The sequence below is a fragment of the Numida meleagris genome, chromosome 17 (genome assembly GCF_002078875.1).
Source record: "Numida meleagris isolate 19003 breed g44 Domestic line chromosome 17, NumMel1.0, whole genome shotgun sequence".
In the NCBI taxonomy this organism is placed as follows: Eukaryota; Metazoa; Chordata; class Aves; order Galliformes; family Numididae; genus Numida; species Numida meleagris.
In genome coordinates this window covers 1016637-1042826 of record NC_034425.1, presented here as the reverse complement: position 1 = coordinate 1042826, position 26190 = coordinate 1016637, and positions in this window count along the sequence as shown.

Sequence of the window (26190 nt, the reverse complement as noted above, 5' to 3'; positions counted from 1 at the left end):
TTCCCTGTACTGCTACACTTCAAAGCCATTTCAACAAGGAGACAAGTTCCCACACCCAGGTGTATGATCTGATCACTCCATTGTAGAGTCCTTCACTTATTCATCCCAGCCCATAGACTCATGTTGTGCTAGACAGGAGTGCTAGATGGGTACAGGAGGTGACCACAACACTTAAGCCTGTGGACAGCCTCTCACAAGGGATGGAGTTAACAGGAACTTACTAAAAAGAAGCATTCCCCATGGCTGGGTACAGGTTTCCACCAGTACAGGGTGTACAGGATTGGACTAGACCTGCCTCCTGCAAACTAGAAGTCAATGAATGAAAATATGCAGCTGTATGTGAGCAATAACTAGCTGCAAACTGGGCGGTTTGGGTCACTCCAGGAGACAAATGTGACTCCATCTTTGCAATGAGAAGCAGTAAACATCACCATGATTCACTGAGGGCTTCCTTTCGTTTAGGGTCTACCTCTCAAAGGGAAGGAACTTCTGCGCACTCTTCTGTGCGCTCTTTCCACCAACCCTCTCTTGAATAATTTTCAAAGTTTTGCAATAGCCCAGTAAAAGTCCAGAGATAAGTCTGGTGGCAAAATAGCCCTTCAGAAACCAACACATTTTGTCTGTTTCCAAGGGACTGGATTTGCTCTTTGATCTGGTGGCTCCAAGGGGAAGGGAAGGGCCTCTCACATCTTGTTAAATGCTTTATTCACACACATGTAATTAAGATATCCCGTATCTGCAACTCGGCATGCCTTTAATTAGAGACATTTCAACATTAGAAGTGCTGACAGAAACAGATAATGGTGTTGCCTTTGCGCACTGCCAGGAGACAAAACCGACCAACAGAAAAGGCAATTTCACCGTGAATTAACTGCACACCCTGCCTTGCCATTTGCTTCTATGTCTCCTATGAGGCTGATGGAAAGGAGGCAAAATGGGATCCCTGCTGTCCAGAAGTTCCTGCCAAGTTCACAGAATGAAGGAACAGCTGTGAACACGTGGGAGGAACAAAGACACACACAGTCAGACATCCATTTAACACAGGTGATGGTAGAATGGGCAAAAGACCCCAGCTGAGGACATTCAGGGACCTGTCTAACTTCTGAGAGGGCTTGACATAGAACGGCTGAAAGACAGGCTTTGTCCCAAGCCACCCCACATTCCCAGCCCCCTGACCAAGCCTCCCTCCTGCAGGAGGAGAGAAAACCCCTTGTTCTCACACCCCTGTTTGATCCTGTTGAGATTCAGTGACACCCAAGACTTTGGTTTTGGAACATGGGCAAAGATTCCCATGGGAGGAGGACAAGGCCAAGAACACTACCCCAGCTCCTGCTTCTGGAGTCATCCAGCCTGTTAATCTCTCGTGTAGCTCAGGATGATTTCCCTGTTTCTCCCATCACCAGCTGTTGACAGGAGCCCCAAGGACTGAAGACAGTTGTTCAAGCCTAGAGCAAAATGAGATATTCAAGTGACACTGATCACTGATGACCAAAGGGTGGATGACACAAGAGGAAAGCGTGACTGTCCAAACCTGCTTCTCATGCCATGGTGCAGTGAAATCATATGCACAGCTCCATCTAACCTGAACCATAAGGTCATGGGTCTTCAAGGTTTCCCAGAGGCAGCTCTCACTGAAATTTTAGGATACACATCTGCAGGTAGCCAGAATTCATCATGCTGTTCCGTATGAACTGATCCGGGTGCTCTGTCAGAAAGAGAACCAAGATAGAGACAATAAATCTAAGATTGAGAGATATTCTGGAACAAAGGAAAGTGAAACAAATTTAAAGCTAAAAGTGAGGTAGACTGTGGCACCTAATGTCATACTGGGACAGGCAGAGCCAGTACAATTCTTGGATCTAGAAATTAAAAAAGAGTGAGCAAGAGTAGGATAGAGTCAGTGATACCTATTGATTTGGACCCAGCGACGTCTCTACAAGGTCTGCTGTTCAAACAGTGTCCTTAATGAGGAAAGGAACATCTGAAAGGAAAATCAGGAAGGATATCCAGAATGGTTTCGGAAGCGTCACAGGAAGAGCTGAGATCTGGAAAAGTCTGCTTAGAGAGACATGGGGAAGAGGTAATCTCTTGATGATGGAAGCTCACTGGTCTCAGTCTAACAGTGGGCAAAGGGAGAGATTTCCAACAGCTGGGGGCACAGATGTTATTTCATACGCTAAAGGCCAATTGAGAAACATGGCCAGCATTGCTGCAAGCCACTTGCTCACCGTGCAACTCCATGCAGCATCCTTTGAAACTCCATGTCTAAGGATGGCACTTCCCTTGCATTTCTCAACTGTTTCCCAATGTCTTTCTGAAAACTCTCCCACACTTCCAATTCAGGCTGTGACTTTGGTGAAGAAACTTCAGAATAAAGTTTCCTAGCTCAAAAGTTGAAAAAAACAAAGTTCAGCGTAGAAATAATGCTATAATGGTCCTTTCTACACCAACACATCTCAGATTAATTCTTTCCTATCTTTTTTATTTCACAAGTTACTTTGGTGCTGCAGGACTGTGATCCCAGAGGATTACAGAGGCAATTCATGAAATAAGAACACGGCACCAATGATATCTGTGGGCTACACACATTTTGAGTTAAGTGAAGCATTGTGCATTTCTCATACTCATGGACTGATATGGCAGAAAAAAATACTAAACCGAGCAATAACAGAAGCTGCCACTTGAGAAATCTTGTCTTCTTCTTCTTCTTCTTCTTCTTCCATCCCAGTTTATGTTTACGTAAGACACAGTTCAGAGCTCAAGAGGCATTTTCTTATTTTTGTGCAAGAGGAAAGTGTAAGAGGAAAGTGTGGACAGACCTATCTCGTCTGTTGTCTACTCGGAGTCTTGCTTCACAGTATCAAGAATTGGACTCATCTCACCTGACTTCTGACATCAGCTCTGTTGATATCATCATCTGCTCTGGTCATCCAGACTTCCTTTCAGCCAGCAGAGAAAATAGCACTTCTACTTTGCTGCTTAATGCCTCTAGCCTGCCGAAGAATGAGGTGAGCTGCCTCCTGAGAGAACTTTTTCCATTAAATGACTACAGGAGGGGCTCAAAGACACAGATTTGAATGGGAAGCTGTGACTTAAAATACATCCAGAACAAAAAGAGGTGGTAGATTCTCCAGGACAAAGGAATTCCTTGTGGGCTACACATAGAACAAGTATCATTGGTTCCGGTGGCAAAGATATTAAGCAATCATAGCCAAAGATTGAATATCAATTGATGGCACAGCTATAAATGAATGAATAAGAAAATAAATAAAAAGTTTTCCTGAGCTTTTGCTCTACAGAAGATTGGAGAAATATAGTATATTTTGATTTTGGACTTATTACAAGCAACAAATTGGTTTGACAAATGATGATAAATTTCCCTAAAGACCATACTTTAATTATTTTTAAATCATAAACCAATTAGCACACTTAGCACTAAACATCCATACAATTAATTTTACTAAGCACCCATACAATTAGCTTTTTACTCAGTGATGATATATAGCATTTGAGGAAAGGAAAAAACAGGACGAATTTCTCATAGATAAGGAGGGAGCTGACTGACTGTGACACAAGGCTTACAACCCAGAAGTTGCTGAACGCCCTTTCAGGTGCAAAATTCAGCTCCCTTTTAGTAGCAGAGTTGGTGGCAGCGGTGTGAAGTGTCCATATATTTCAGTTTTAAGAAAGGCAAGAGGATAAACTCTCCTCCAGTCCCTCCAGGTCACCGTCCTTGGATCCAGTCTGGGTCAAGACTCTTCTAGAAAGATGTTCTTGCCAATGAGTTGAGTCATGCACAACAGGGCAATACTGCCTTCCTTCCTTGCTTGTTTTTGAGCTTTTGATGATTGGTCTCAATTATATAATTTATTATTATATATTAAAATATTAATTATGTATAAGCGGTCTTTCCAATCTTAACGTTTCTATGATTTCTTGTCCTGAAGACCTCACCAGGGCCTGGTGGAGGACAAGGTGACAGGCTGATTTATCCATCGAAGTGGGCAAACGACTAGGCTGGAAAAAGTCTTTTTTTTTTTTTTTTTGTGATGAAAATACTGGTTTAACTTTGTCATTTTAATCAAAATTCCAATTTGGGCAAAATGCTCCGAATCAATACTACTAAATGAAACATTTTGTTCAGAGATGACATTCTGAACAACATTGCCTTTGATGAGAAAAGAAAAAAAATATAGCATTTCTCTTTTGCTAAATAAAGCATATTCTCAGGGAATATTTCTTTGCCTAGCGCTTTCACGTGTCTTGTTATTCTGTGGCTATAAAACCATTTAAATGATAAACTTTCTATCTGCTCCAATATTTCTCCAGTGTTGAGTTATGAGCCCAGTTCTGCCCTCACATAAATCTCACATCAGGCCCATACTGAATAAACCATCATGAAATCTTTAGGGGTGCTACAGATGGTCTCTGAGGTCTCTGAGGTTTCCAGTGAAATTACACCAGGTTCAGAGTTTGGAAAACTCAGTTTCCCTCCGCAGATGCATCCCATACCATCATGGGAAGACTGCTCCATTCTGACTGTGAGAACATGTGTTGTGCCTTCCACCTCAGTACGCTTTTGCTGGCTGCCCACTGCTCCTGGCTTCACAAGGAGATAACTTTGTCTTGTTTTCCTCAAAACTTCAGGGCTAGCAAGGAATGTCAGACTGCTTAAAACATGCTCTACTTTCAGGCAGAACTTCCATTCTGCAGCTGAATAACACTCTGAATGGTGCAACTAAACATGAGAGGCTCTGCTCTCCCTGGAGATCAAAGTTACACCAGCTCAGCTGTGCTGCTAGCATTGCTGCTGGGCTGGCTGGAGAATAATTTTGCTGTAAAGCTTTTTACCCGGGATTTGCTCCCGAATGTCTCAGTACACAAAGCTCTCTGTGAGCTGACAAACTCTCCCTGAGTGTGAAGATGAAGAAAAGGACACCCATGCAAGAGGATTCTTCTCTTTGGGACTCAGCTTATGGGAGCATTGGAAGATGCTTGAAGCAACAGCTTGTGTCTGCCAGTCAAAGAGAGGATGAAGCTTTGGGGGATGCTTTTCACCGACATCAGAGAGGAAGGGCATCATCTGCCCTATTGGAGCAGTTCAAAGGATTCTTCATAGGGGGGAAGGAGAACTAAATACAAGAGTTGGGAGGGGTAAGAAAAAGGAAAAAAAAGGAAGATCAAATAAGCTTTAAAAAAGTAGATGTGTGTGATCTCAGATGCTTTCTGACAATATGCTATTGCTCATCATTATTGCAAGATAGCATTAACATTGGTTCAGGACTTCAACTATACATTTCAGGACTGCAGCATACTTCTATTTTTGTGTGCAGCAAGAAACGGTGAATTTCTGGATTTATAATAATGGTTTGGAGAATGGTGAAAAGGTCCCTGATTTGCAGTTTACCCACAATTCCTGCTTTGAGCTCTCATAAGCCTAACCCCATCCAAGCACAGCTTTCATTTAGTGAACACATCAGTTCATGTTGTGCTCTGGACTCAGCCCTGAAATTGCTATAAGCTGGTATTTTAATGGGACTTCTTAGATGTTTTGAGCCAGCTACAAGACAAAGAGCACAAAAGAGGACATAAAGAGGAATTTCTATTTGCAAAGGAGAATAAACGGGAGCTTTTCAGATAGTCCTGGTAACAGAAGCTGTGTCCTGTGTGTTCATGGGGTACAGCAGAGCTCCAGATCCCTGAGACAAAGCTGTCGTTGTGCAGAAGCCTTGCACAGAGTCTGGGCCGGCACGTCCCAAGTCTCCTGCATGGAGACATGTCACTGTCAGAAAGAATCTTGAGTCCTCCCTACAATCCTTGCACTTCTTTGGGGCAGGTGTGGGACTGTGTCCTCACTTTGCCCCTGGGTACAGGGGACAAGGTGCATTGATTCAGATGGTGGTGGGTGGTTGTGCAGATGGGATGGGGGCCAGATGGGAAAAGTGGGCAGGGAGAGGGGACACCCAGCACTGGCAGTGCTGGATTTGTGCCTGGACATTGGTGCCATTGGCCACAAGGTCCCCAGGAGGAGTGACAGTGGCCAAGCCACTCTTCCCCCCCACTTCACTTCTCCACCCCTGAGAATCCTTCCCACTGGTTATCCATACAGGATTGTTCCCTAACCAGGCTCCTCTCCCATGTCCCCAGCCCATCACCTTGCTGCAAACCACCACAGAAATGTCCTTAGACTCTTGTCTACAGGCAAAAGGACAGAGCTGTTTTGTGGGACAGCAGGCAGGCATCCAACCTCATCGCTCCCAGCAATGGGCATCACAGAAGGCATCCACTGAGGGACATCTTTGACTTCTCTTCTGACTGCATCGAGAGACTGGGGCAAGTAACTCTCACTCTCAGATGCCAGGAGGCAATGGGGATGCTTGCTCTTGCTCTGCTGCTCTGCCGTTTGTGGCTTGTCACTGTTGCTGTTTGTTTCTGCAGGAATTGCCTCACTTACTCTAAATAATTTAAAATTTTGTACACAAAAACTAATCAAGAACCCAAATTATCATCTTTTTAAGCATGGGAAGATATGCAGAATCAGCCCGAAATCGTTTCGAAAATAATAAAGGCAGATTCAGTGAGAGACCAAAAAGCGAAGCGAGTACAGCTGTGAGCTGGTCTAGGTTTATCTCAGCCAGAGAAAAGCAGACAAAAGGTGCTGGTCTATCCAGCATTCATTTTTTAAACAAACTCCTTGGTTGCATGCAGATTTGGGAAAAGAATGAATATTCTGCTTCAGCAGCTGAACGAGAGAATTAGAAGAAAAATGGCACATGTCAAACCAAAACAAAATCGGTGCTGTTTCTCTTTAAGCAAGACTTTAAAAAAGGTTATTTTTAGTCAACTCAGATTTACCATTGACATGAAATGAAATGTTCGTCCTCTCTGCAGAGCCTAGCCCTTCTACTACATCCCTTTCCTTCAGTGGGGGGTCAGCTTCCTGAACATTTCTTGTTGCTTTGAAATGTAGTTTTCCTCCACGAATTTCAGCTGCCTGAGATGGTGTTTGTTGATGCAAAGTCTGAATGTGATTTTAGAGGTCTTGGGTCGCTGCCACCCCGGTCCCCAAATGCCACCACCTCCACGCCTAGGCAGGATCAGTGGATCAGCACAAGGCAAGCCTTTCCCAGGTTGGCTTTTATTTAACACTGAGGATGGAGACTACTGCTGAGAAGTGACTGTTCCCAGATAAAGGTCCCATCCTGCTGCAGGGAGCAGAGCTGGGTTGCAGCAACCTGGCAGAGCATGGGCACGTCCCCAGCTTGGCGCTGTGCAAATGGATGAGGGAGGGAGGTGGTAACCAATCGAGTTATCTCTGACGTGCCAATGGTCTGAACTGCGCGTCCCTCCACCATAATCACAGCAATTATACATGACAATCATTAATAATTGCATTTCACTTCAACCAATTTCAACTCGAATATAGCCTTTGTGCCAGGTTTCAGTTAATTTTTCCTATATGTGCGCCTCAGGCATTCGCAATATTCGTGTGTGAAGATCAATCAGGACAAATGACAGGATGACATGCTACATTTCTTGGGGGAGCCAATTTTTAATTAATTGTTATTCATAAACTAATTATTGGATTTACAAATGAGTTCTAAAAAAAAAAAAATCATTTATCGCTCGGAAGCCACACGTCAGCCATTTGCAGAAGGATATGAGTCTGCTTTTCTTTGTACAAGTGTGAATCCAATGTCTCGAGATGCAAAATGTCTTTTCCCTGGAGCTCTGTGGTGTTGGCCAAGGTCACCCACCACCCTCCCTGTGCTGGTGCTTGTCCTGCCTCACACTTGGCTTAAAAGCAGTTTTGAGAGACAATTTCCTTACAGATCCAAGCAAAAAGGTGAATGGATGTTTACAAGAGTGTGCTCAGGAGCATCTCCAGGAGAAAGCTGCTCTGTGGTCCCTCCAAAAATTGGAGGAAAACGTACATTTCTTTGAGCTTTGGTTCCTTTTCATTGCTGCACACACAGGCAGCACAGAGCGGCCAAATCCCCTCTCCCTCTGAGCAGAGTTTCCTTATGGATGTGCCCACAGCATTCTCCATGCAGCTGCTGCCTCGCATCCCTGTGCACCAGTAATATGCAAGCGTTTGAGCAAGAGCATGAAAACAAAAACTGAGCTTCCACTCTCTGCAGAGAGCAGCATACTGGGATTTCTGGTCACCAGCTGCTATTTCTCTTTTTGTTTCTATTTTATTGCTGGAAGGATTTGATTTACGTGGCCCTGAAGATGAATGCTCTTCTGTAGAGAGCAAGGTGGGAGAGCACTGCCAAGCACCTCTGCTTCCAGGAATGGCTTTGAAGCATGGAGGAGAACTGCTCCACCTCTATCAGTTCTGCCACCCCCACACCTGCACCACCCCTGTCCCCTGCAGAAGTGGGAGCTCTCCCTGCAAGCTGCTCCAGCTGCTGCACGGAGACACATTGCCCTTGAAGGCTGTGCAGGAGCTCCTGCCTTCTTTCCAGGTTGTTGCAAAAAGTCAATGGCCAGGGGGAGGCACGGAGAGACATCTGCACAGCTCCCAGGCCAAGGGCAGAGCAGAGGGCCCGTGGCCATGCGGAGAAGCTTGGCTGTTCCTCTTGCTCCCTTCAGGAGAGCTCCGAGAAGTGCTGCTCACCATCTGCAGCAGCTCCACTCCCTGGGCTGTCCCCAGGAGGAGTGAGGGGGGTCAAGGGCAGCTTGGTGGTGTTCCATCCAGACTGGGCTGAAATTGCAGACCCCAGAGTTTCCAATATTGGGTCTGGCAGGGAGCAAGGTGTCACCAAGGTCCTTTGGGAGTGCTCACCTGCAGCAGTCTGTGGCAGGGGAGGACGATGCCTGTGGCATTTGTTGGTTAGCAGAGGCTGCACAGAGGAGAACACTGAACAGATTGTTATTCCAAAGAAACAAGAAGCCCACCTCCTGCTGTAGGACAGTGCTGTCTCTGGTGCTCTACACATTGTGCTGCTAATAAGGAGGTTCAGGTGGGACTCAAGGCATTATTTGGATGGGGAAAGAGACCAAGATAAACTAAGGTCAGCCACCCTGGAGAGCAGAACCGATGTCCCTGCTAAAGAGGGTCGTTGTTCAGGAGTTGTGCTCTCACTCTCTGCTATCTGTTCTTGGTGCAGGTGCATTGCCCCACTGCAGTAAAGCTTGTTGCTCCATTTTGAGTGCAGGGTTATGGTAAACTCAGGTGAATCTGCAGTCCAGGATGCTGCTTCTATCACAGCAGATTACCTGTGTTGCAAGCAGTTCCCTTAGGATGTTCACAAACAAGTGCAAATGTGGGATCCAGTGGGTCTCTCATGGAGAGCAAGAGGAAATTTGAGAATATTAAGTAAGTGAGAGCAAAAAGAGACATCCAAGTTGATTCCAAGGGATAGACCATGTTGATCTTTCACCTGAAAAATGCTTGTCTGGCCACCAGGCACCAGGCTTAGCTGTAAGCCTGCTCCTCACAGCCCATTGGGTCTTCTCGTCCCATCATCTCGAACTTCAACCCTCTGCTGTTATAGTGGTGTCAGAAAAACACAGAGAGGAACTGGGAACAGAGAGAAAGAGCCATGTTCTCTCTCTAAAGAGGACATTCTGATTATTATTATTATTATTATTATTATTATTTTAATTATTTTTTTCTTCTGGGCTTTGGGTGCCCAGTGAAACCTCATGTGGGAAGGATGCTGTCCCAGTATGTCTCTTGTGTGCTTTTCTGCTGAGCAGCCTGCACGCAGTGAGAGGTATTAATTGTTTTCAAACACGTAAGATGTTAGTGTTCTTGCCAGAGGTGTTAGTCAATTTCATTAAATGCTGTCAATATCTGTCTGTGCGCTAATGCAGAGATGGCTCTGACCTGTGGTTTGTAACCAAGGGGGTTTGAATGTGTGACTCTGCCCAAGAGCCTGAAAAAAGGAGTTTTTGAACACTGTTATCCCATGGTCATGTCACCTTATACCTCAGCACTATATTTGGAAATTCAAACGTGCCAGCATGGATAATCTGAAGAAAGTGTTTCAAAATCCTTGCAGTCAAAAATCGAGCTACAGATGTCAGAGGTTCTATTACCAAGAAAACTGTGGTTCAAGCTGAAATCAAATGTTGCTACAAGTGCTCCTTAAATGAATGAAACATGCTCTTCTGAAGTTTGCAGAAGCAGCAAAAAGCTGTGCGCTCTGGAAACCTCTCCTGTTTGCCAGCTATCACAAAACCAAGCACTTCATGGATGGGGAGGCAGAGCATTTTTTAATCAAATCCATTCCTCAGATGCTCAGAGAGGGGGAATGTTGATTTTGGTGCATTGTGTGAATGTCCATGGTAGCACCTGAGAGCTGATGGTGGGAAGGATCCTGACACCAGGCACATGTCTCTAGTGCCACACAAGTAAGCTGCAGCATCTTAGGTGAGTGACTGGAAAATCCTTGAGTATTTCTCCTTTTTGTAATAAGATTCCTCTATGAACAAGGCTCCGTTTGACCAACAGACACGTGGTTTAATTTCAGCCTCAATGTCTTGCACTGTGAATAAAATAAAAAGATTTTTTTAATAGTAAACTTCCCGGAGTTTCTGAGGTGGAGATGAAAGAAGCTGAACAGGAGTGAGCATGACAGCAAAAATTCACAGAACCTCCAAAGACATCCACCAGTGAGACTGCCCATCTCCGCCAGCTCTGCATGCATTTTATCAAACTCAATCCTCACCTTGATGCTGTCTTCCCTCTTACCCATCAGAGGTTGTTTCCCACACAAATCCTGTCTCCCTGTGAGGACAGAGCCAGCATTTTTTTTTGTGCATGTTTCCTTGTTTCCAAGCTTCCTCTACAAACAGCTGACTGTACTCAGCTTCTCCTTGTCGTGCATCCTCACCATCTATCCCTGACCCTCTGTTTCCATGCATCTTCAGTTGGCAGTGCCTGCCTGAAGGTAAGCTGTCCAAATCCAGACAAAACTGTTTAGTTTATAAAGATTTATGTCTCTCTGTCTCTGCAGGACTCACTCCTTTAGTCTTGATCTCTAAGGACATGATTTCCAGCATCTGATCTCTCAGACAACTGGATTACATGCACCTAAACTGGTTGAGGTTGGAAGGGACCTCTGGGTCCATCTGGCCCAATCCTTGCTCCAGCGGAGACACCAGAGCAGGGTGTCCATGCCCATGTCCAGGCAGCTTTTGAATATCCCAAAGGAGGAGGGTCCACAACCTCTCTGGGCAAAGAACATCCAGCTGACAAAGAAACCACATGCCATTTCTCCCCACCTTGAGCTGATGTGCAGAAAGGGCTGGGGAGAGAGGCACTGGTTCCCTGCACTGCAGGCAGGGAGGTGTCCCAGCCCCTCTCAGACTAACCCTAAGTCCCTGCTGCTCCCAGGACAGTTCTCAGTCATAGAAAACCTCTTTTACTTCTCCCTGTTTCCTTGGACTGGCATTTCTGGTGACTTCTGCTTCCGAGTTCCTCCTTGCTCTACCTCAGAGTGGTTTGCTCCCCAATTTTCTCCCCTCAACAGACATGTTTCTCAGTGTTTACTTCTCCAGCAAACATCTGCATCTCTAACACTCATCCTTTTGGTTGAAGCTGAGAATACAGGAGGTAGTATCTTACCCCGTTAATGTTCGTATTGTCCTCTAGGAGCTCCAGCACACATAAGATCTCAAGCAGCCCAGAGGCAATGGTAGCAGCTGTCAGGCATTGCACTTACTGTTTGCTGGCTTCATCTCTGCTCTTCCTGGTGAAAAAGGGGAGTTGGGGAACTAGGGAAGCTGATGCTTTTCCAAGTATCTGCAACACACTCGATCATTCCTGAAGCTTTTGGGGTTAAACTCAGACTCAAACCCCACGCTGAAACTCGTACAGCTCTGTTGGTTTTTTGGCTTTATAACTGTGATTAGATTTAGACACTGAGATTGTATTGATTTTGGCTGTTAGCAGAGTTGTCATTAGGTTAAAAGTGGCTTGAGCAATGGAGGGGGCAGAGGTGGCTGCTGCCTCCGAGCACAGCCCAAGTAACTGAATTTTGGAGAAGGGCATTAGCTGCTGCCTACAAGAGGGTGGGCTGAACTGCACCAGACTGGTTTCACAGAGAGGTACCGGTGCTGAATGCGTTGATCTCAAGTTGCTCCTCTCTGGTGTGGGAAACACTTTGCTGCAGAACAGGAGGTGATTGCCCGAACCCAATCCCTTCCATGACACAGCTGGGGCAGGGCGGGTGGGTGAGAGGCAGGACAGAGGTACCACCATCTTCTACATCCCTCCAAGGGAGAGGGCTTTGCTTGGGCACAGGCAAAGCAACCTGTCATCTTCACTTGCCTGTGAAGACCTCCCAAGTGGGCATTCTGAAGAAGACACCAAGACAAGAGTTACTTCTGGAAGCTGAAGGGACATAAATGATTTTCCTTCTTCAAAAAAGTCAAAGGACAAGCAGCAACAGCAGGAAAAGAAAACAGAAACAAACAAGCAAACGCACAATAAAAAAAACTCATCACAATTAACCTTGCACTTTTCATTCTTCCCTACTGGTGATTTATAGCTAGATTTCAAAACAAAACCATGAGTCTGGAAAAAGTTGGAATGAAAGTATTTTCCTTTAACTTGCCTTGTTTCTTCTCTCTTGTTTTTTTCCCCAGCTGTAACTATTTAGTGATTCACAAAAAGTTCTGAAACTGCATTTTTTAAGAACATTACTATTTGTCAGAAGGAAAAAAAAAAAAGACCAGAAAATCACCCAGCTGTCTGTCTCACATTCTTTTATACACTCCTATTTGATCTTGTCCAGTCTTCGGAAGTTTTTTTTCTTACCAAGTAACACGTGGTTAATGTCACACAGGGTATCTGTGGTCACATTCCTAATTCATCTCTTCACCCATGGGTCATGAATTTTGCCTCCCAGGTTGTGGGAACCGTCTTGAAGCAGGAGTGCAGGGGAGGACCAGAGTCATCCCATTGCCCATGACTTCCTCCACCCAAGTTCATGGAGCAACATGTACTGCACTACTGGAACCTGCCATTGATTCTCACCCTTTCCTCATGCACCCGATGCTGAATCTGCCCCTAATGAATGCTGAAATACTCCAGTCTATCATAATTTGCTGCTGCTCTTCAGTAGAGAAATCACTGATAAGCAGAAAGAAGACCAGGAGGGAAGCCATCCTGCACTCTGTTGGTGCCCTTCAGGCATTATGGAACAGGATTGTTGTCCCCTGCTGCATAATGCCACACCAGGATTTGTTTTACATACTTAAACTAAATATGAGCAGCACCAATGGAACAAGCCCTCTGATACTGTTCTTTTTGGTTTTCCTAGGAACCCAAGAAAGCCCTGCTCAAGCTGAGTGGCAAGGCAAGGGTACAGGACCTGGGATGATGGCAACGTGGTGTGAAGATCTCTCCTTTTGCTGTAAGCAGCTCTGTTCCAAAAGGACAGACAGACCTGAAATCTCAATGTGATGTTTTTTATAGGCACCCATCTCAGCGTTGCCACAGTAGTTAGGAAGGTATATACGGAAATATAAGGAGTCAGAACAGATAGCAGATGAAAGTGAGAAGAATTACAGAAGATGGATGGAAATATTATGCAAACGAAGATTTCAGCCCTGTCAGGAAACTAGCCATGGCACTCATTTATTGCTTTATTAAGACAGCAGATGGCAAACTGCTAATGAATGTGAAACTAACAGAGAGATGCTAGAGAAGAAGAGAAGGAGGGAAGAAGAGCTGGGTTTAGAAGCAGAGCAGTGCAGCCTCTCGGGTAAACCCACTTTGAAAGAGAAGGATCCTGGGAGACCTCCTTGCAGCCCTTCAATAACCAAAAAAAGGGAAAAGGAAAGCTTTGGGGGGAACACTTCATCAGGGAGTGTAGAGACAGGACAAAGCGTAATGGCTTTAATCTAAAAGAGGGGAGATTTAGGTTAAGCATTAGGGAGAAATTATTCACCATGAGGGTGGTGAGGCACAGGAATAGGCTTCCCAGAGAAGATGTGAATGCCCCATCCCTGGAGGTGTTCAGGCCCAGGATGGATGGGGCCTTGAACCTGGTCTAGTGGGAGCTGTGCCTATCCATAGCATGGGGGTTGGAACTGTATGGTTTTAAGACCCTTTCCAACCCAAGCTGTTCCATGATGCTATGATTCCATGTTTCTGATGCTGAGAAAGAAACCTTAGCAAGGAGGGACCAGGCATGGTGGCTCAAGAGCTGGTGTAGTACAGCTGGGAGATAACGGTGCTGAATTGGTTCACGTGCTTTCTGGTCCCCTGTGCAAACTGAAAAATAAAAAGCATTTCCATTACCACTCATTGAGTAACTGAGGAAGATAGAGAGGCAAGCAGGATGAGAATTAGGTCTTTCATGCACTGTAATAAGCTGATCTGAAATCTCATTGCTGGAGTTGACACTTATTACTGGAAAACTCAGCTTGTTTTTTACCATCACCAAGCCTTCTCTCATAATTTTCTCGGATTTCCTCCTGTCAGGTCACTTCAGTATTTCTTTGAAATAAAGACAGCCTCGTAAATAAAGGATAGCCAAGATGCTTCTCAGGGAGATAAGACAGGCCCCATCAGGAGAAGAAATGAGGTTTTGGTGCAGAGTCAACAAGAAGCACGTCTTTTGTTGCAATCACTAACTAAGTGTAATTAACTTCCTGATGAGGTACAGGATCTCAGGAACTGATTGGAGTTATAGGCTAATAATTATTCATGAGAAATTAAAAGACACTAGTTACGGGAACTGAATGTATTAATTTTTTTTTACAAAGCTCACTGAAGGAAACACTTCCATGAGCCAAGGCAACAGATGAACTCCCAGACTGCTTCTGTGCAGGACTGGGGTGGGGAGTGGAAGGGAAACATCCTCCCTAATTTCTCTCTGAGCCTCAAGGAACTCTCCAGCTCTGGAGGGAAAATGGTGCAGCTCACCAAGGCCAGAACTGCCCTCTGAATATTCTGCTCAATGGGACGGATCCTACAGAGGTTGGGAGCTGAATGCCATGGATGTTTTAGGGTTCTCCATGCTCTTCAGAGCCTGCTCCATCCCAAAGCTGTGTTGACCTTGGCACACATGCTACCTACAAGCACAGAGAGTTGATGGGAATTGAGGTGGGGATTTTCTCTGAGAAACTCCATCAGAATGCCACTGTGCACAGAGGTTGGGAACAATGAGTGGAGCCAGCAGTGAGCTCAACTTTAATGGGATCATTAGACACATACTGTGCAGACACAAAGCTGCTTGGGAAAGGTGTTTCCAGCAAGTGTCTGTCTCCAGCAAATGCAGATGATCAACACTTGCTCTGCTTTCCAGACAAGCAGCCTCGAGGGCACTCATGCTGAAGCGCTCCATCAGTGAGCTCCTTTATCTGAACCACACAAGCCATGTGCCACACTTAGCAAGCAGTCCTGGCTCAGAGCTTGCAGCCACCCTGGCACAGGCAAGGCTCACAGGAGGCAGCAGCAACTCTGCTCTAGTCAAAACCTTCAGCACCAGTAGCTTCCCTTTTGATCTGGAACCAATAAATCTGGACTGCCACTAAACTGGGAAATTATTGCCCTGGCACTGGGAGAGATTTTTGGTTTCCTCACATCTCTTGATTTTAGAGGATTACAGCATTGTTGGGAATTCCCTACACTTGGCCTTAATTACAACATAGTAAATTAAAGGCTAATCATCAGCAGCATGCCAGATTCTCCAGGACTCCTACAGTTCTGAACAGATCCAGGCACATCTGAACTGTCTGTACTCGTTCATTGCACAAGGGTCTGCCTGATGGTTATTCAGCTGTTGCCAGTGAAACCCAGGCCAACGACAGCCTTTTGGGCAGGAGTCTAGCAGGAGCCCTGGCGAGAGCAGGGGCTTCATTCCCTGGCAGCTTCATGGCACCCACTGCACATTGCCCCACACCACCGTCAGTTTGAAAAACCATCTGGCAACTCCTAGTGTTCACGTAAAGTGTCAGATGTAAAAGGAAAACATTCGTTCAGTCGGTATTGACCTAGCAATGCCGTCAGGCTATTGCTGGTACTCATGCCACTCACCCAGGGAAATGGGTCAGTGGAGACAAAAAACTGCCAGTAGACAATGGATCAGAGCTGAGTCTCTTGGGGATGAGGTGGTCAGGTAGGCAACTGCTGGAAGGGACCCTTAAGGCCATCTGGTCCACCCCCCCTGCAATGAACAGAGACACCTTCAGCTCTATCAGGTGCTCAAAGGCTGGTTAAGCCTGACCTCTCTGGGCAACCTGTGCCAGTGCCTCACCAGCCTTACTGTAAAATCTTCTTCCTTATATCCAGCCTAGATGTTCCTCCAGTGGTGAGAACCTGCCTTGATGCTCCATGTGAAACACACACACTCCTTAGTGCTCACAGGACAGGCTTTTGGCATGTCCGGTAGAAAACATGTCAGTCTAAATTGGTGCAACCTGCTTTTGGATGTACAGAATCTGCTCTGTGCTAGGTGACTCCACTCAGATTTGTGGAGGTCACTATGGGATATCTACTTGCTGCAATGCCTCCTGTCCTGCCAACGATAACAGAGGTGCTTGCAACACTCACTACAGCTTCCAGTGCTGCATGTGGTATTCCCTCCTCTATCCCTCTGAGTGCAGGTTAAGATGTTGAATTCATACCCTGAAATCCATCTGTCCACCTGAAGTTCAGGCAAGCGCACACAGAAAGGCTGAGCCCACTTGGGAAATAATAGCAAACAGAAGATATATAATACATAAACAATATATTAAACAAATATATATAAATAATATTATCTTTCTCGGTTTCAAAGGTGGAAGGTGAATGGAGATGTGGTGACACAATATATAAAGTAAAGGTGGTTATTTTTGCCAGATTGCTCAATATAGAAATATTAATAAAAAAATGAACAAGCATGAAATTCAATTCCAGTCTCATCATATTCTACAGAGATGTATTGAACTGGCATTTCTATAAATTGAAAAATATTTCTGTCATCTGAAAAGTAAATCTATATAACAAGAATAAAGTGTTGAAAAGATGAAATTTATGAAAAACAGAATGAAAAAAGAGAAGAAACTGGCGTGCTGTTTCATCTTACCTGAATCATACCAAAGAGCTTGGTGTGCACGTCCCTCGGAGCCAGGCAGCTACTACAGTGGGATCGGTTATGAGCAGAGTATGTGACTGCCAAAGCTGTTGGCAGAGTTAAGGTAAAACCTACTTGGAACAATTTATTTATGACCCAGCAAATGCTTTTAGCCAAGGTAGTAGTGTCAAGCAGTTCCTTATTTGCAGGACACAGGACCAAAGGACTTATGGCAGATGTGCACATTCCTGACATTCCTCCTCAGCCAGCTCCCAATGGGCTGAGTGAAGGGTGCTCAGAAAGCAAGGGCAGGAGATGCCTTTTAGTCCAACATGACCCAGACACCTTCCCAAGGATGCAGACATGACACTGGAGATTAGAGGAGCCCCATATTTCTATGAGCAAAGGAACCTAAATCCCATGCCTGTCCCATCCTTGGTTCTGGACAAGCCTTGGCTGCGCATGGAGTGACTGCAAAGTCCAAGAATGATGCCCTTGCTGGCAACATTTATGATCTACAACCTCCATCACCCATGACTGATGTTTCTGTGCACAAGCAGTCTTTGAACCACACAGTGGTTTTTTGAGAACTCAGCTTCCATTTTCTTGGCATCTATCAGCCTCTGAGTGTAGAAATCTCATATCTTGCTGGGAATCAGAGGCAGAGTGGTTTTCCTTCAGCTGTCCCTGCAGTTTGCAGCTAAGTGTTACAAACACCATCAATGCACCCACCAGTGGCAGGCAGGGTGCTTGTCCAAGTCTTCCACTCTCCTTTTCAATCCCTTCCCTGCACATTAGCTCTTGTCATGTCTTCAATTTCTTCTTTATGGATGATTTGAATTCCCTGTCAAAAGCTTTCAAGGAGGAAGACAGATTCTTACCCATCATTTATTTTCTCTGCTTCTCAAGTAGCAGTAGCTATGCTTCCTCAGCGTGTGTTTGCCCTTTGAGCGATAATTCTAATAATAGATTCATGGAATCATAAAACATCGCAAATTGGAAGGGACCCAGAAAGTCCAACTCCTTCATCAAGCCCAATTTATAAAGGCTCCTCTTGGATTCCTTCACTGAATGTCTAATCCCTTTCTGAAGGAACTGCCACGTCCCACTGGAGAAGACAAATCAGGAAGTGTGTTACAGATAAAGTTTCACTCACTACTCCCATGCATCTCCTTTTTTGGCTTTCTGGATGGTCCCAAACATGCCCAGATCTATTCCTTTTTACCTCCACTAAATTTCATTACTTCACTGAAGTTACTTTCGCATCTCAGAAATCAGAGTACAGTTAGGTCTATCACAGACATTCCCTATGTCATGATTGACTCAGACATAACATGATAGAAAACTCTAGACAAAGTTCAGCAAAGAGTCTGTCTATGCAATCCAAGCAGAGAATGGACTTTCAGATTTCTACAGGAGTTTCTCAGCACCTTTGTATATCGGAGTCTTCTTCCAGATCTTCTGGCACCACATAATTGCAGTTAATGAATGAAACAAATGGATTTCTTTTGCCTAGTTTGACCTGCTTCAATCTTGACCTTGAAGATCAACTGTGAATTAGTGGCTGATGTACAATGAAATTTGAAGAATCCCATACTTAGTTTCCTGTAATCCTATTTGGATTCTGTTTCCATTTCTTTCTGCTTAATCCTGACATACCAACTGAAACAACCGTGCAAACTGCTTGGCACCAGGGAAAAATTTAATGTCCTGCCCAGTCATTAAGGTGAGGCTGGGAGATGAAGCTTAGCAACTAAATTAAATCCGATCTTTATGGTAGAAACAAACAAGATCTAATGAAAACCTCAGAAGTCTTGTCACACAGTCCTGCCCCTTGGATTTGTGTTGACAAAGGCAGCTGATGCCAGTGTCAGAAACCTGAGAAAAGTCATTCAGATATGAGCACAGTGTATAAACAAAATTGCCTTTCTCCTTCAAAAACTAATTCCTTTAAAGCTTATGCATGAAATATAGTTAAATTTGAGTTAACAGGGCATTATGGGAGTAGTGACAAGGGGACTGGTCCTTTGCAAAGAATACATAAACCACATCACTCATTGGATTCTGCCTTGGGGCCTCCGCATATTCTTTTAATTTCTGCCCAGAATCAATTCTTCTGGAGGAGAGAGGTACCTTTTCAAAATTCACTATTAATTAACAGATACATCCCAAAGCATTTCCTGTGGTGCTACAAGCTTTAAATCAATGCAGCATCAAGGACTGTACCATCCATCCTGGGTCTTTTAGGTAATATATAAAAGCAGTATAAAGGATTATCTGTTTTTCTAGCTCCTTTTAAATGCTTGGGTAGGTTAAGGACATGGTCTGGCTATATTTTAACCGTTATCTTCAGAACTCTTCACCTCATGCATTCCAGGAAACACTACTAGTGCCATATGGCCTAGTTTGATGTAATTTTTTAATTGATGTAATTTTTGATGGCAGTCCTCAGAAGAAACTGTGAACTCTTGTAAGAGGTAACCATTGCTTTGCCGTGGAAGAATTAGGTGTGTGACCCTTCTTTGGCAAGATCTCATTGTTCTGTTTTTGGGATATGTGTTATGAATTCTCCTCCAGAGTGTCCTAATTCACATCCTGCTTACCGTGGGCTCTGAGTCATCCTGCTGTGCCAAGGGGCTTGGTTTTCAGGCATGGAGGCATTTACAAGAGGATCACCTGGCTTAGTTAAACATTCCTTGCCTGTACCTCCTGCTTCGATCTTCATTTGAACATCAGCTTGGGTAGCATCATCCTACTGCTGAAGTCCTCTCCCCTAAAAATACTCCCTTGGACTGCATTCATCCAAAAAATCCATCCAAAGGAATGGGAAAGGATATATTTGTCCTTCCCGTTTTCCTAAAGCAGCTCCAGGTAGGTTTTTGTTGGTTTCTTTTTGGTTGGTTGGATTGGTTGGATGTTTATTCTTTGTTTCCCACTCTAACCAATGAAGAGAAAGATTAGAAACATTAAATCCAGATCTGATTGTGCCTTTAAGCACTTCTAAAAGGGAGCATTTCTGAACTGCATCATTCTTCCTGAATGCTTCCACTATAAGGGCTGGAACTTTGTAGGGAAAAGTAGCAGGGAATACTCAGTGCAGAACACAGCTTTTTGCCCCGAAATAGATTTTATAGTTGATCCCCATAGCCTGCACAAACAACACCCTCAACTTCTACTAACACCCTCACCCAGATTTGCACATGGATTTACTGGCATCTGCTGCTTCCTGATTAGTCAGGATCCACCAAATGGACCTTGGAGCCTTTCAGTAACCCCTAGTGTTGACCATCTGTCTTAGACTCAGTGGGACTGGCAGGTTTGCTGACCAACAGGTCTGACACATGCCCCTCTTGGCTCTGCTCTCAGTGGTGTCTGGTGCTTGCAGAACTTCATGCATGAAGGAGCCCTCTTGCATGACACTCTCTCCAAGCTGGAGCTTAAATCCCACACCAGACGTTTCCTGCAGGATTGGTCTCTGTTTGTCCTTGCAGAGATCACATTCTTCCCAGGAACATTTTGTCTTTTATGACTTGCTGCTATCAGCAGCAACATATTCCATTCTTGGGGACTGGATAAAACTGTCCTTAAAGCAGGTGATAAATCAATAGGATGGGATAGGGCAAAGGAAGGAATAAAAGTAATTGGACAATCATAAGGCTGGAAGTGAGACAGGCAGATTTCCCAGAGGAGCTAGCCAAGAGTAATACATGTGTAGGCTTACAAAAGAGCTCCTGTAAATTGAAATAACAGATGTGGTGGCGAATATAGCCTTTGTCAGCGCAATATAATTGGGATGTTCAATGGCTTCATGAAAATACGTTGACTCCTAATTGCTATTGCTCCTGCATTCCTCAGCTAGCACAAAGCTCTAGACCTTCAAGGAGATAGTAAAAGGGCTGAAAGTTTCCTGGCTTGCAGGCAGCTGCTTTTTTCAGCTCCCCTGGCAAACTGCACAGTGACAGCTTGGACCAGCCCCAGCAAGTCCACTTGGCAACTGCTCCCTATTTTGCTGTGGAAAGCAGGCAGGAGATGATACATGCTCCAGCAAAATGAGCAGACAGGATGATTGTGAAGTATTTGTGTTGGTTAAGTTGCTAGTTCCTGGGGCAGGGCTCTTCCTGTAGCATGAAATGGTCTTTCTCACCCAATAGTCCATGTCTCCATGGGCTTCTTCAGCCAGCAGGGACAGACAACTTCCTTCCTGTATCCCCTCTTCTGTTTCTGCAGCAGCTCCAAACATGTCTTGCAGTCACTCATAGTCACACAGATGTGATTCACAGGGAGCTCCCAGCATGAGAAAGCATGCCACGTGCCTTGAGATCAATCAGGCCACAGATTTTGTTACTCCTTAGCTCAGCTCTGAAAGTGATGCTCCGAAACAAGAGGTTTCACACTGAGTAACACAGAGCTAACCTCACCTGTGGCTCATGGTTTCAGCCAAATGCTGGTTTGTAGCTACAAGACCCTACCACGATCATCATCTCCCAGCTGGGCTCAGACTGGAGGCTTCTGATGTGGAAGGCTGTCTGACACTTACATCCCCTCACCCTGTGCCACCAACCACTCTGGCATCTCGTGGCCAGGCCCATGTCACAGGGCTTCCCACTGCCCAACTCTTACTCCTCGGGGCTGAGTGATTTGGTGCCTTTTTTCAAGAAGCTGTCCTGAAACCCCAGCTCCTGGAGCACCAGCTCAATCCTTTCCATTTATGCACACGTGAGATGAACTTTATGGATTGTGATCCTGTTTTCTCTTTTTCTTCCTTGATCTTCCCTTATTTCCAGCAAATGCTTAAAGACCCTCACGACAGAGAACTTTCCAAGGAGACCTTTCATTTCCCAGTATCTGTGTATCTCTATCTACTTCAGCCGTCTGTCTTTTTGCCTTCATCTCTGGGCTGTCCTCTGCTGCCCTTCACACTCACTGTTTTCTCCAGACATCGGTGACACTCATTATTTCTGGATGCAAAAAATATGAAAGTCGAAAAAGTTCTTTCAAGTTGCACAGGCTGGGCTGTCTTTTCATTAATCTGAGGGGAAAAAAAGCAGCAATCACTAAAAGCCTCTCCTCTCTGAGCAGTTTGAAAGGGACAGGACTCCTCTGTGATGTTGGCAATACCATGCAGCTCTGAAGCGAAACACAGCTATCTGCAGTGGGGGTTTGTAGAGGTGCAAGCTGCAAACAAAAATGATCTCACTTTAATGAATTACCTTAAACTCCTCAAACTTCATGAGCTCTAATCAGCTCTAATGAGTTATTTCTCCTTCTCGGAGTGAGAGTTACAGATTTTGTTTCAGCTCCTGGTTCATCCCAAAAGCAAAATAAAATATATGAGCTTATAGGGATGTTCAGTATAGGTCTCCTATATTGATCCTATATGTTCAATAGTAGAAGTTCTGGTTACCAGAGCACTAATCCCACCAGGACACTGCAGTGCCTATTGGTAGACCACCTTAGGAAGGACACTCTGGGGCTCTGTCCACACTCTTCTCCCTGCTGCACATGCATCTGCTCAAGGTCATTGATGGAGATGTGGCAGAGGACGCTGCTGAAGATGTGATTATGAAGTGCTATGCTGGGGGTACCACCATGTGCTAGCTGCTTTGGAGCATGGCCAGCAGCCCCCTGTGCTGATGCTGTGATGACTTGCTAGGAAAGGGGTTGCATCCTAAGCCAGATGGGCTGCCAGGCTCAGAGGCTCTTCCTCACAGAAATGTACATTCAGAGTTAACACTTGTGCCAAGAGTTAGCAGGACTACATCTTCCTTTCAGCCTTGAAAGCATAGAGATAAATTAGATGGATCCTGGATTCAGCATCCCGTGCATGTCTAGCTAGAAGAGATTTACTGAGTCTTTAAGGCTCTCCATAAGCCTTTTCTCTTATAACTGCTTTCACAATCCAAAGTACTTGCCAAGCATGCTGTGCATAACCCCCTCCCCACTCCCACACATAGACTGGCATTTCATTTCAAGCTATGCTAATCCATAGCTCTTCCTGCAGTCGTGCAGTTTCAGTTATATTTTATTTATTATAGGATTTCACTTCAAAATTTAACCTTTTAATAGCTTACAAGGTGTCTTCTTGACAGGGTAATGCTTCTTCCTTGCCACACAGACATGGTTGCCTACATGCTCTACAGAAATAATCTTCCAAATCATAGAATCATTAACTTTGGAAAAGACCTCTAAGATCATCAAGTTCAACCACCAACCCTCCACCAACACAACCATCAAACCACATCGGCTTCTATTTCTTGTAATCCTCTGTCGGGGCATTAAGGTATACCTGGTGAGTTCTTCTTTTTGTCCTAATTAATTGCAGCCTAGAATCCATCCAGTAGCCATCGAGCTTCTCAAACACCTTGGTGTCCAAGGGAAATCAGACTTGCAGCTCATGGACAATGGACGTTGGCACCTGTCTACCAGGAGGACCTCTGTACCTGCTGCTCAGCTGCTGCTGTTCCTCATATGGCTATGAATTCTCCTCCATGCAGGAGGTGGAGATCTCCATCATTGCTCCTTGTCTTGGCAGAGTAGCTCCATCTCAACCTCCAAAAAAATCAGTTATTTTCAGTGAAAGAGATTATTTTGCCCAGAACTGCCCCAGGACTCAACCCTAATCAACTTCTTGGAACAAACAGAGAGAGATGAATCTATGGAGTTGTGGCAGAGAGACCAGAGCAAGGGGCACCCCAGTAACTGCCAAGGTTTCAGGTGGTACTCCACCTGGACCTGGGGCTGAGAATAGCAATGGACCACTCCGTCCTTCCAGTCTTCATAGCAGTTCATCAGGCTCTCTATATACAAGGCAAAGGGCTTTCTTTCAGAGGTCCTGTAGCCTCAGGAGCATAGCCAAATATGTTGGCACCCTTTGTGTGTGCTTTTCATCCTTGGCTCAGGTCTCAGAGGGGTTAATGCCCCACTTCAGTCCAGGAAGACACTTTCTGCATGTGTTTGCAATTGGATTAATTCCTCTCACACTGTCAGGTCTCCATGGCACCTGCATCATTTATAACATTCCTCCCTGCCTGCCAGGGTGGGGGAGATAAGTTATTACTGAGGATCTGAAAGGTTACGTCACCCTCCCACTGAGACCCATGAAAAATTCTGAGCGCCCTTGATATTTAGTGCCATGTTTTGCTCTTGAATGACTCCAGTGTCAAGGGGCATGTGTGCTTACAGAAATGACTTTTGTCTGGTCTCACTACTCCCTAGCCCTCTGTAAAGCTTACAGGAGGTTCCTGCAGGTACAGTTTTGCTTCTTAAACATTTAAAACCGGAATGATATTTAGCAAAGCTAAATCTTAGGGCATTTCCTCACGTCTCTCCAGCATGCCTTTCTTTTCTGCCTTGGTGGAGCTTCTTGGTATGCTTTGGTGGGCTAAAAGCCACTGGTAGCAGCCCATCATGGAGAGCTTGTGTCTACATCCAGACTAAGAAGCAAACTCAGGGCATCAGGGCATAGCTGCCCATAGAGTCTAATCAGTGTGAGTTTCATGGCACAGCTCTGAGCTCTGTTAACCAGGAATGCCTCAGAGGTTAGATGGACCAGGGAGCATTTCCATCTAGCTTTTTTTTTTTTCTTTATTTTATTCTTCTTTTTTTCTTCTTTTTTTTATTTTCTTCATTTTTTTCTTCTTTTTTTTTATTTTCTTCTTTATTTTGTACAGAGTTCAGCACTATAGCCACTAGTCATCTTTCACAAAAGTCAGGATTGGAAACAATCCTTGGGATATTTAATCTCCAAAACACTCATGCTGTGGTTATCTCTGAAAGTATCAGCTCTGAAAAGTGCAGTAGCTAATCGTTAGTGGTCCCTCAATAGTGTGCACAGGGACCTAGGAAATCCACCATTACAAATACACAGGGACAACATATTTCAGCATTAGATCATCTCAACTCCTAAAAAGTGGAAATTCAGCAGTGTAATGCAGAACAAAGTCAACAGGGATGTTGTTCATAGCTGCGTGCAATACGTCCCTTGGATTTTGACGGGTGTTTGTATAGTCTATAAAGACTATAAATGAAATATTTTTTAAAAAAAAATGAATGATAGAGTACTGTTTCTCCATTTCCATTACTCATTTTTTTTTTATAAACAACATACATGTATCTGTTTACACACATATATATGTAAAAATATAGAAATGTATTAAACATCTGCACACTACCTGCACACAAACTTCTTCTATGAAAATATAAACATACAGGTATTCATGTGTCAGTCATGATTTACAGTACGTGGGCAATGTCATTTAGAGCATTCCAAGCAGGTTTCATTGCAACAGCTCAGGAAAGTTTCCATTTAAAAAGTTGGAAGGACATAAGAAACAGGAAATAGAATCATAGAATAATAGAATCACCAAGGTTGGAAAAGGCTTCCAAGATCAACCAGTCCAACCGTCCATTCACCACCAATATTTCCCACTAAACCATGTCCCTCAGTACAACATCTAAATGGTTCTTGAACAGCTCCAGGGACGGTGACTTCACCACCTCCCTGGGCAGCCTGTTCCAGCGCCTGACCGCTCTCAAATAATGGATGTTAGCACAAGGGAGTCCTATGTGGCTAACAAAAGACCTCTGAAAGGCTGGGCAGAATGACAGGTAGCAGAGTGCCCCTCACTGCAGAGCAAACACTAACCAGGGGTTCGGCTGTCTCTGCTGAAGGAGTAATAGCTGAACATTCTGGCGATGTAATAGTCAAATTTTATGCAAAAAGCATGCATTGTCATTACTCATTAATTAATTTAAATAATTGACTACTTCAGTAGTATGTATGATCTGTCTCTTCTGCAGCTGTTTCATTTGGCTGATCTATTGTTCTGTGGGCACACATTAGGAATGTTTGTGAAATGCACAAAATATTTAGTTTGTGAGTATTGCATAAGTAAATACGCTTTTTATCCGAGTACTCCAGAAGCAATTAATTAACACCATAGCCTGAAAGAAGAGAGCTGTTCATAAATCATTGTCACAAAAAAAAAAAACACAAAAAAACTTGGTTTGATTGCTGGGACAGAAGTTTTATTTGCACGGCCATAGATGAGTCTAAAGCAGCGCAGCCCAGTGCTCATTGGAAGGGAGCAGTGGCCATGGCCTTGACGACCATGCTGGTAATGTCATAGGAATGCATGTCACTGAGCCCAGGGACTAACATGGTGCATCT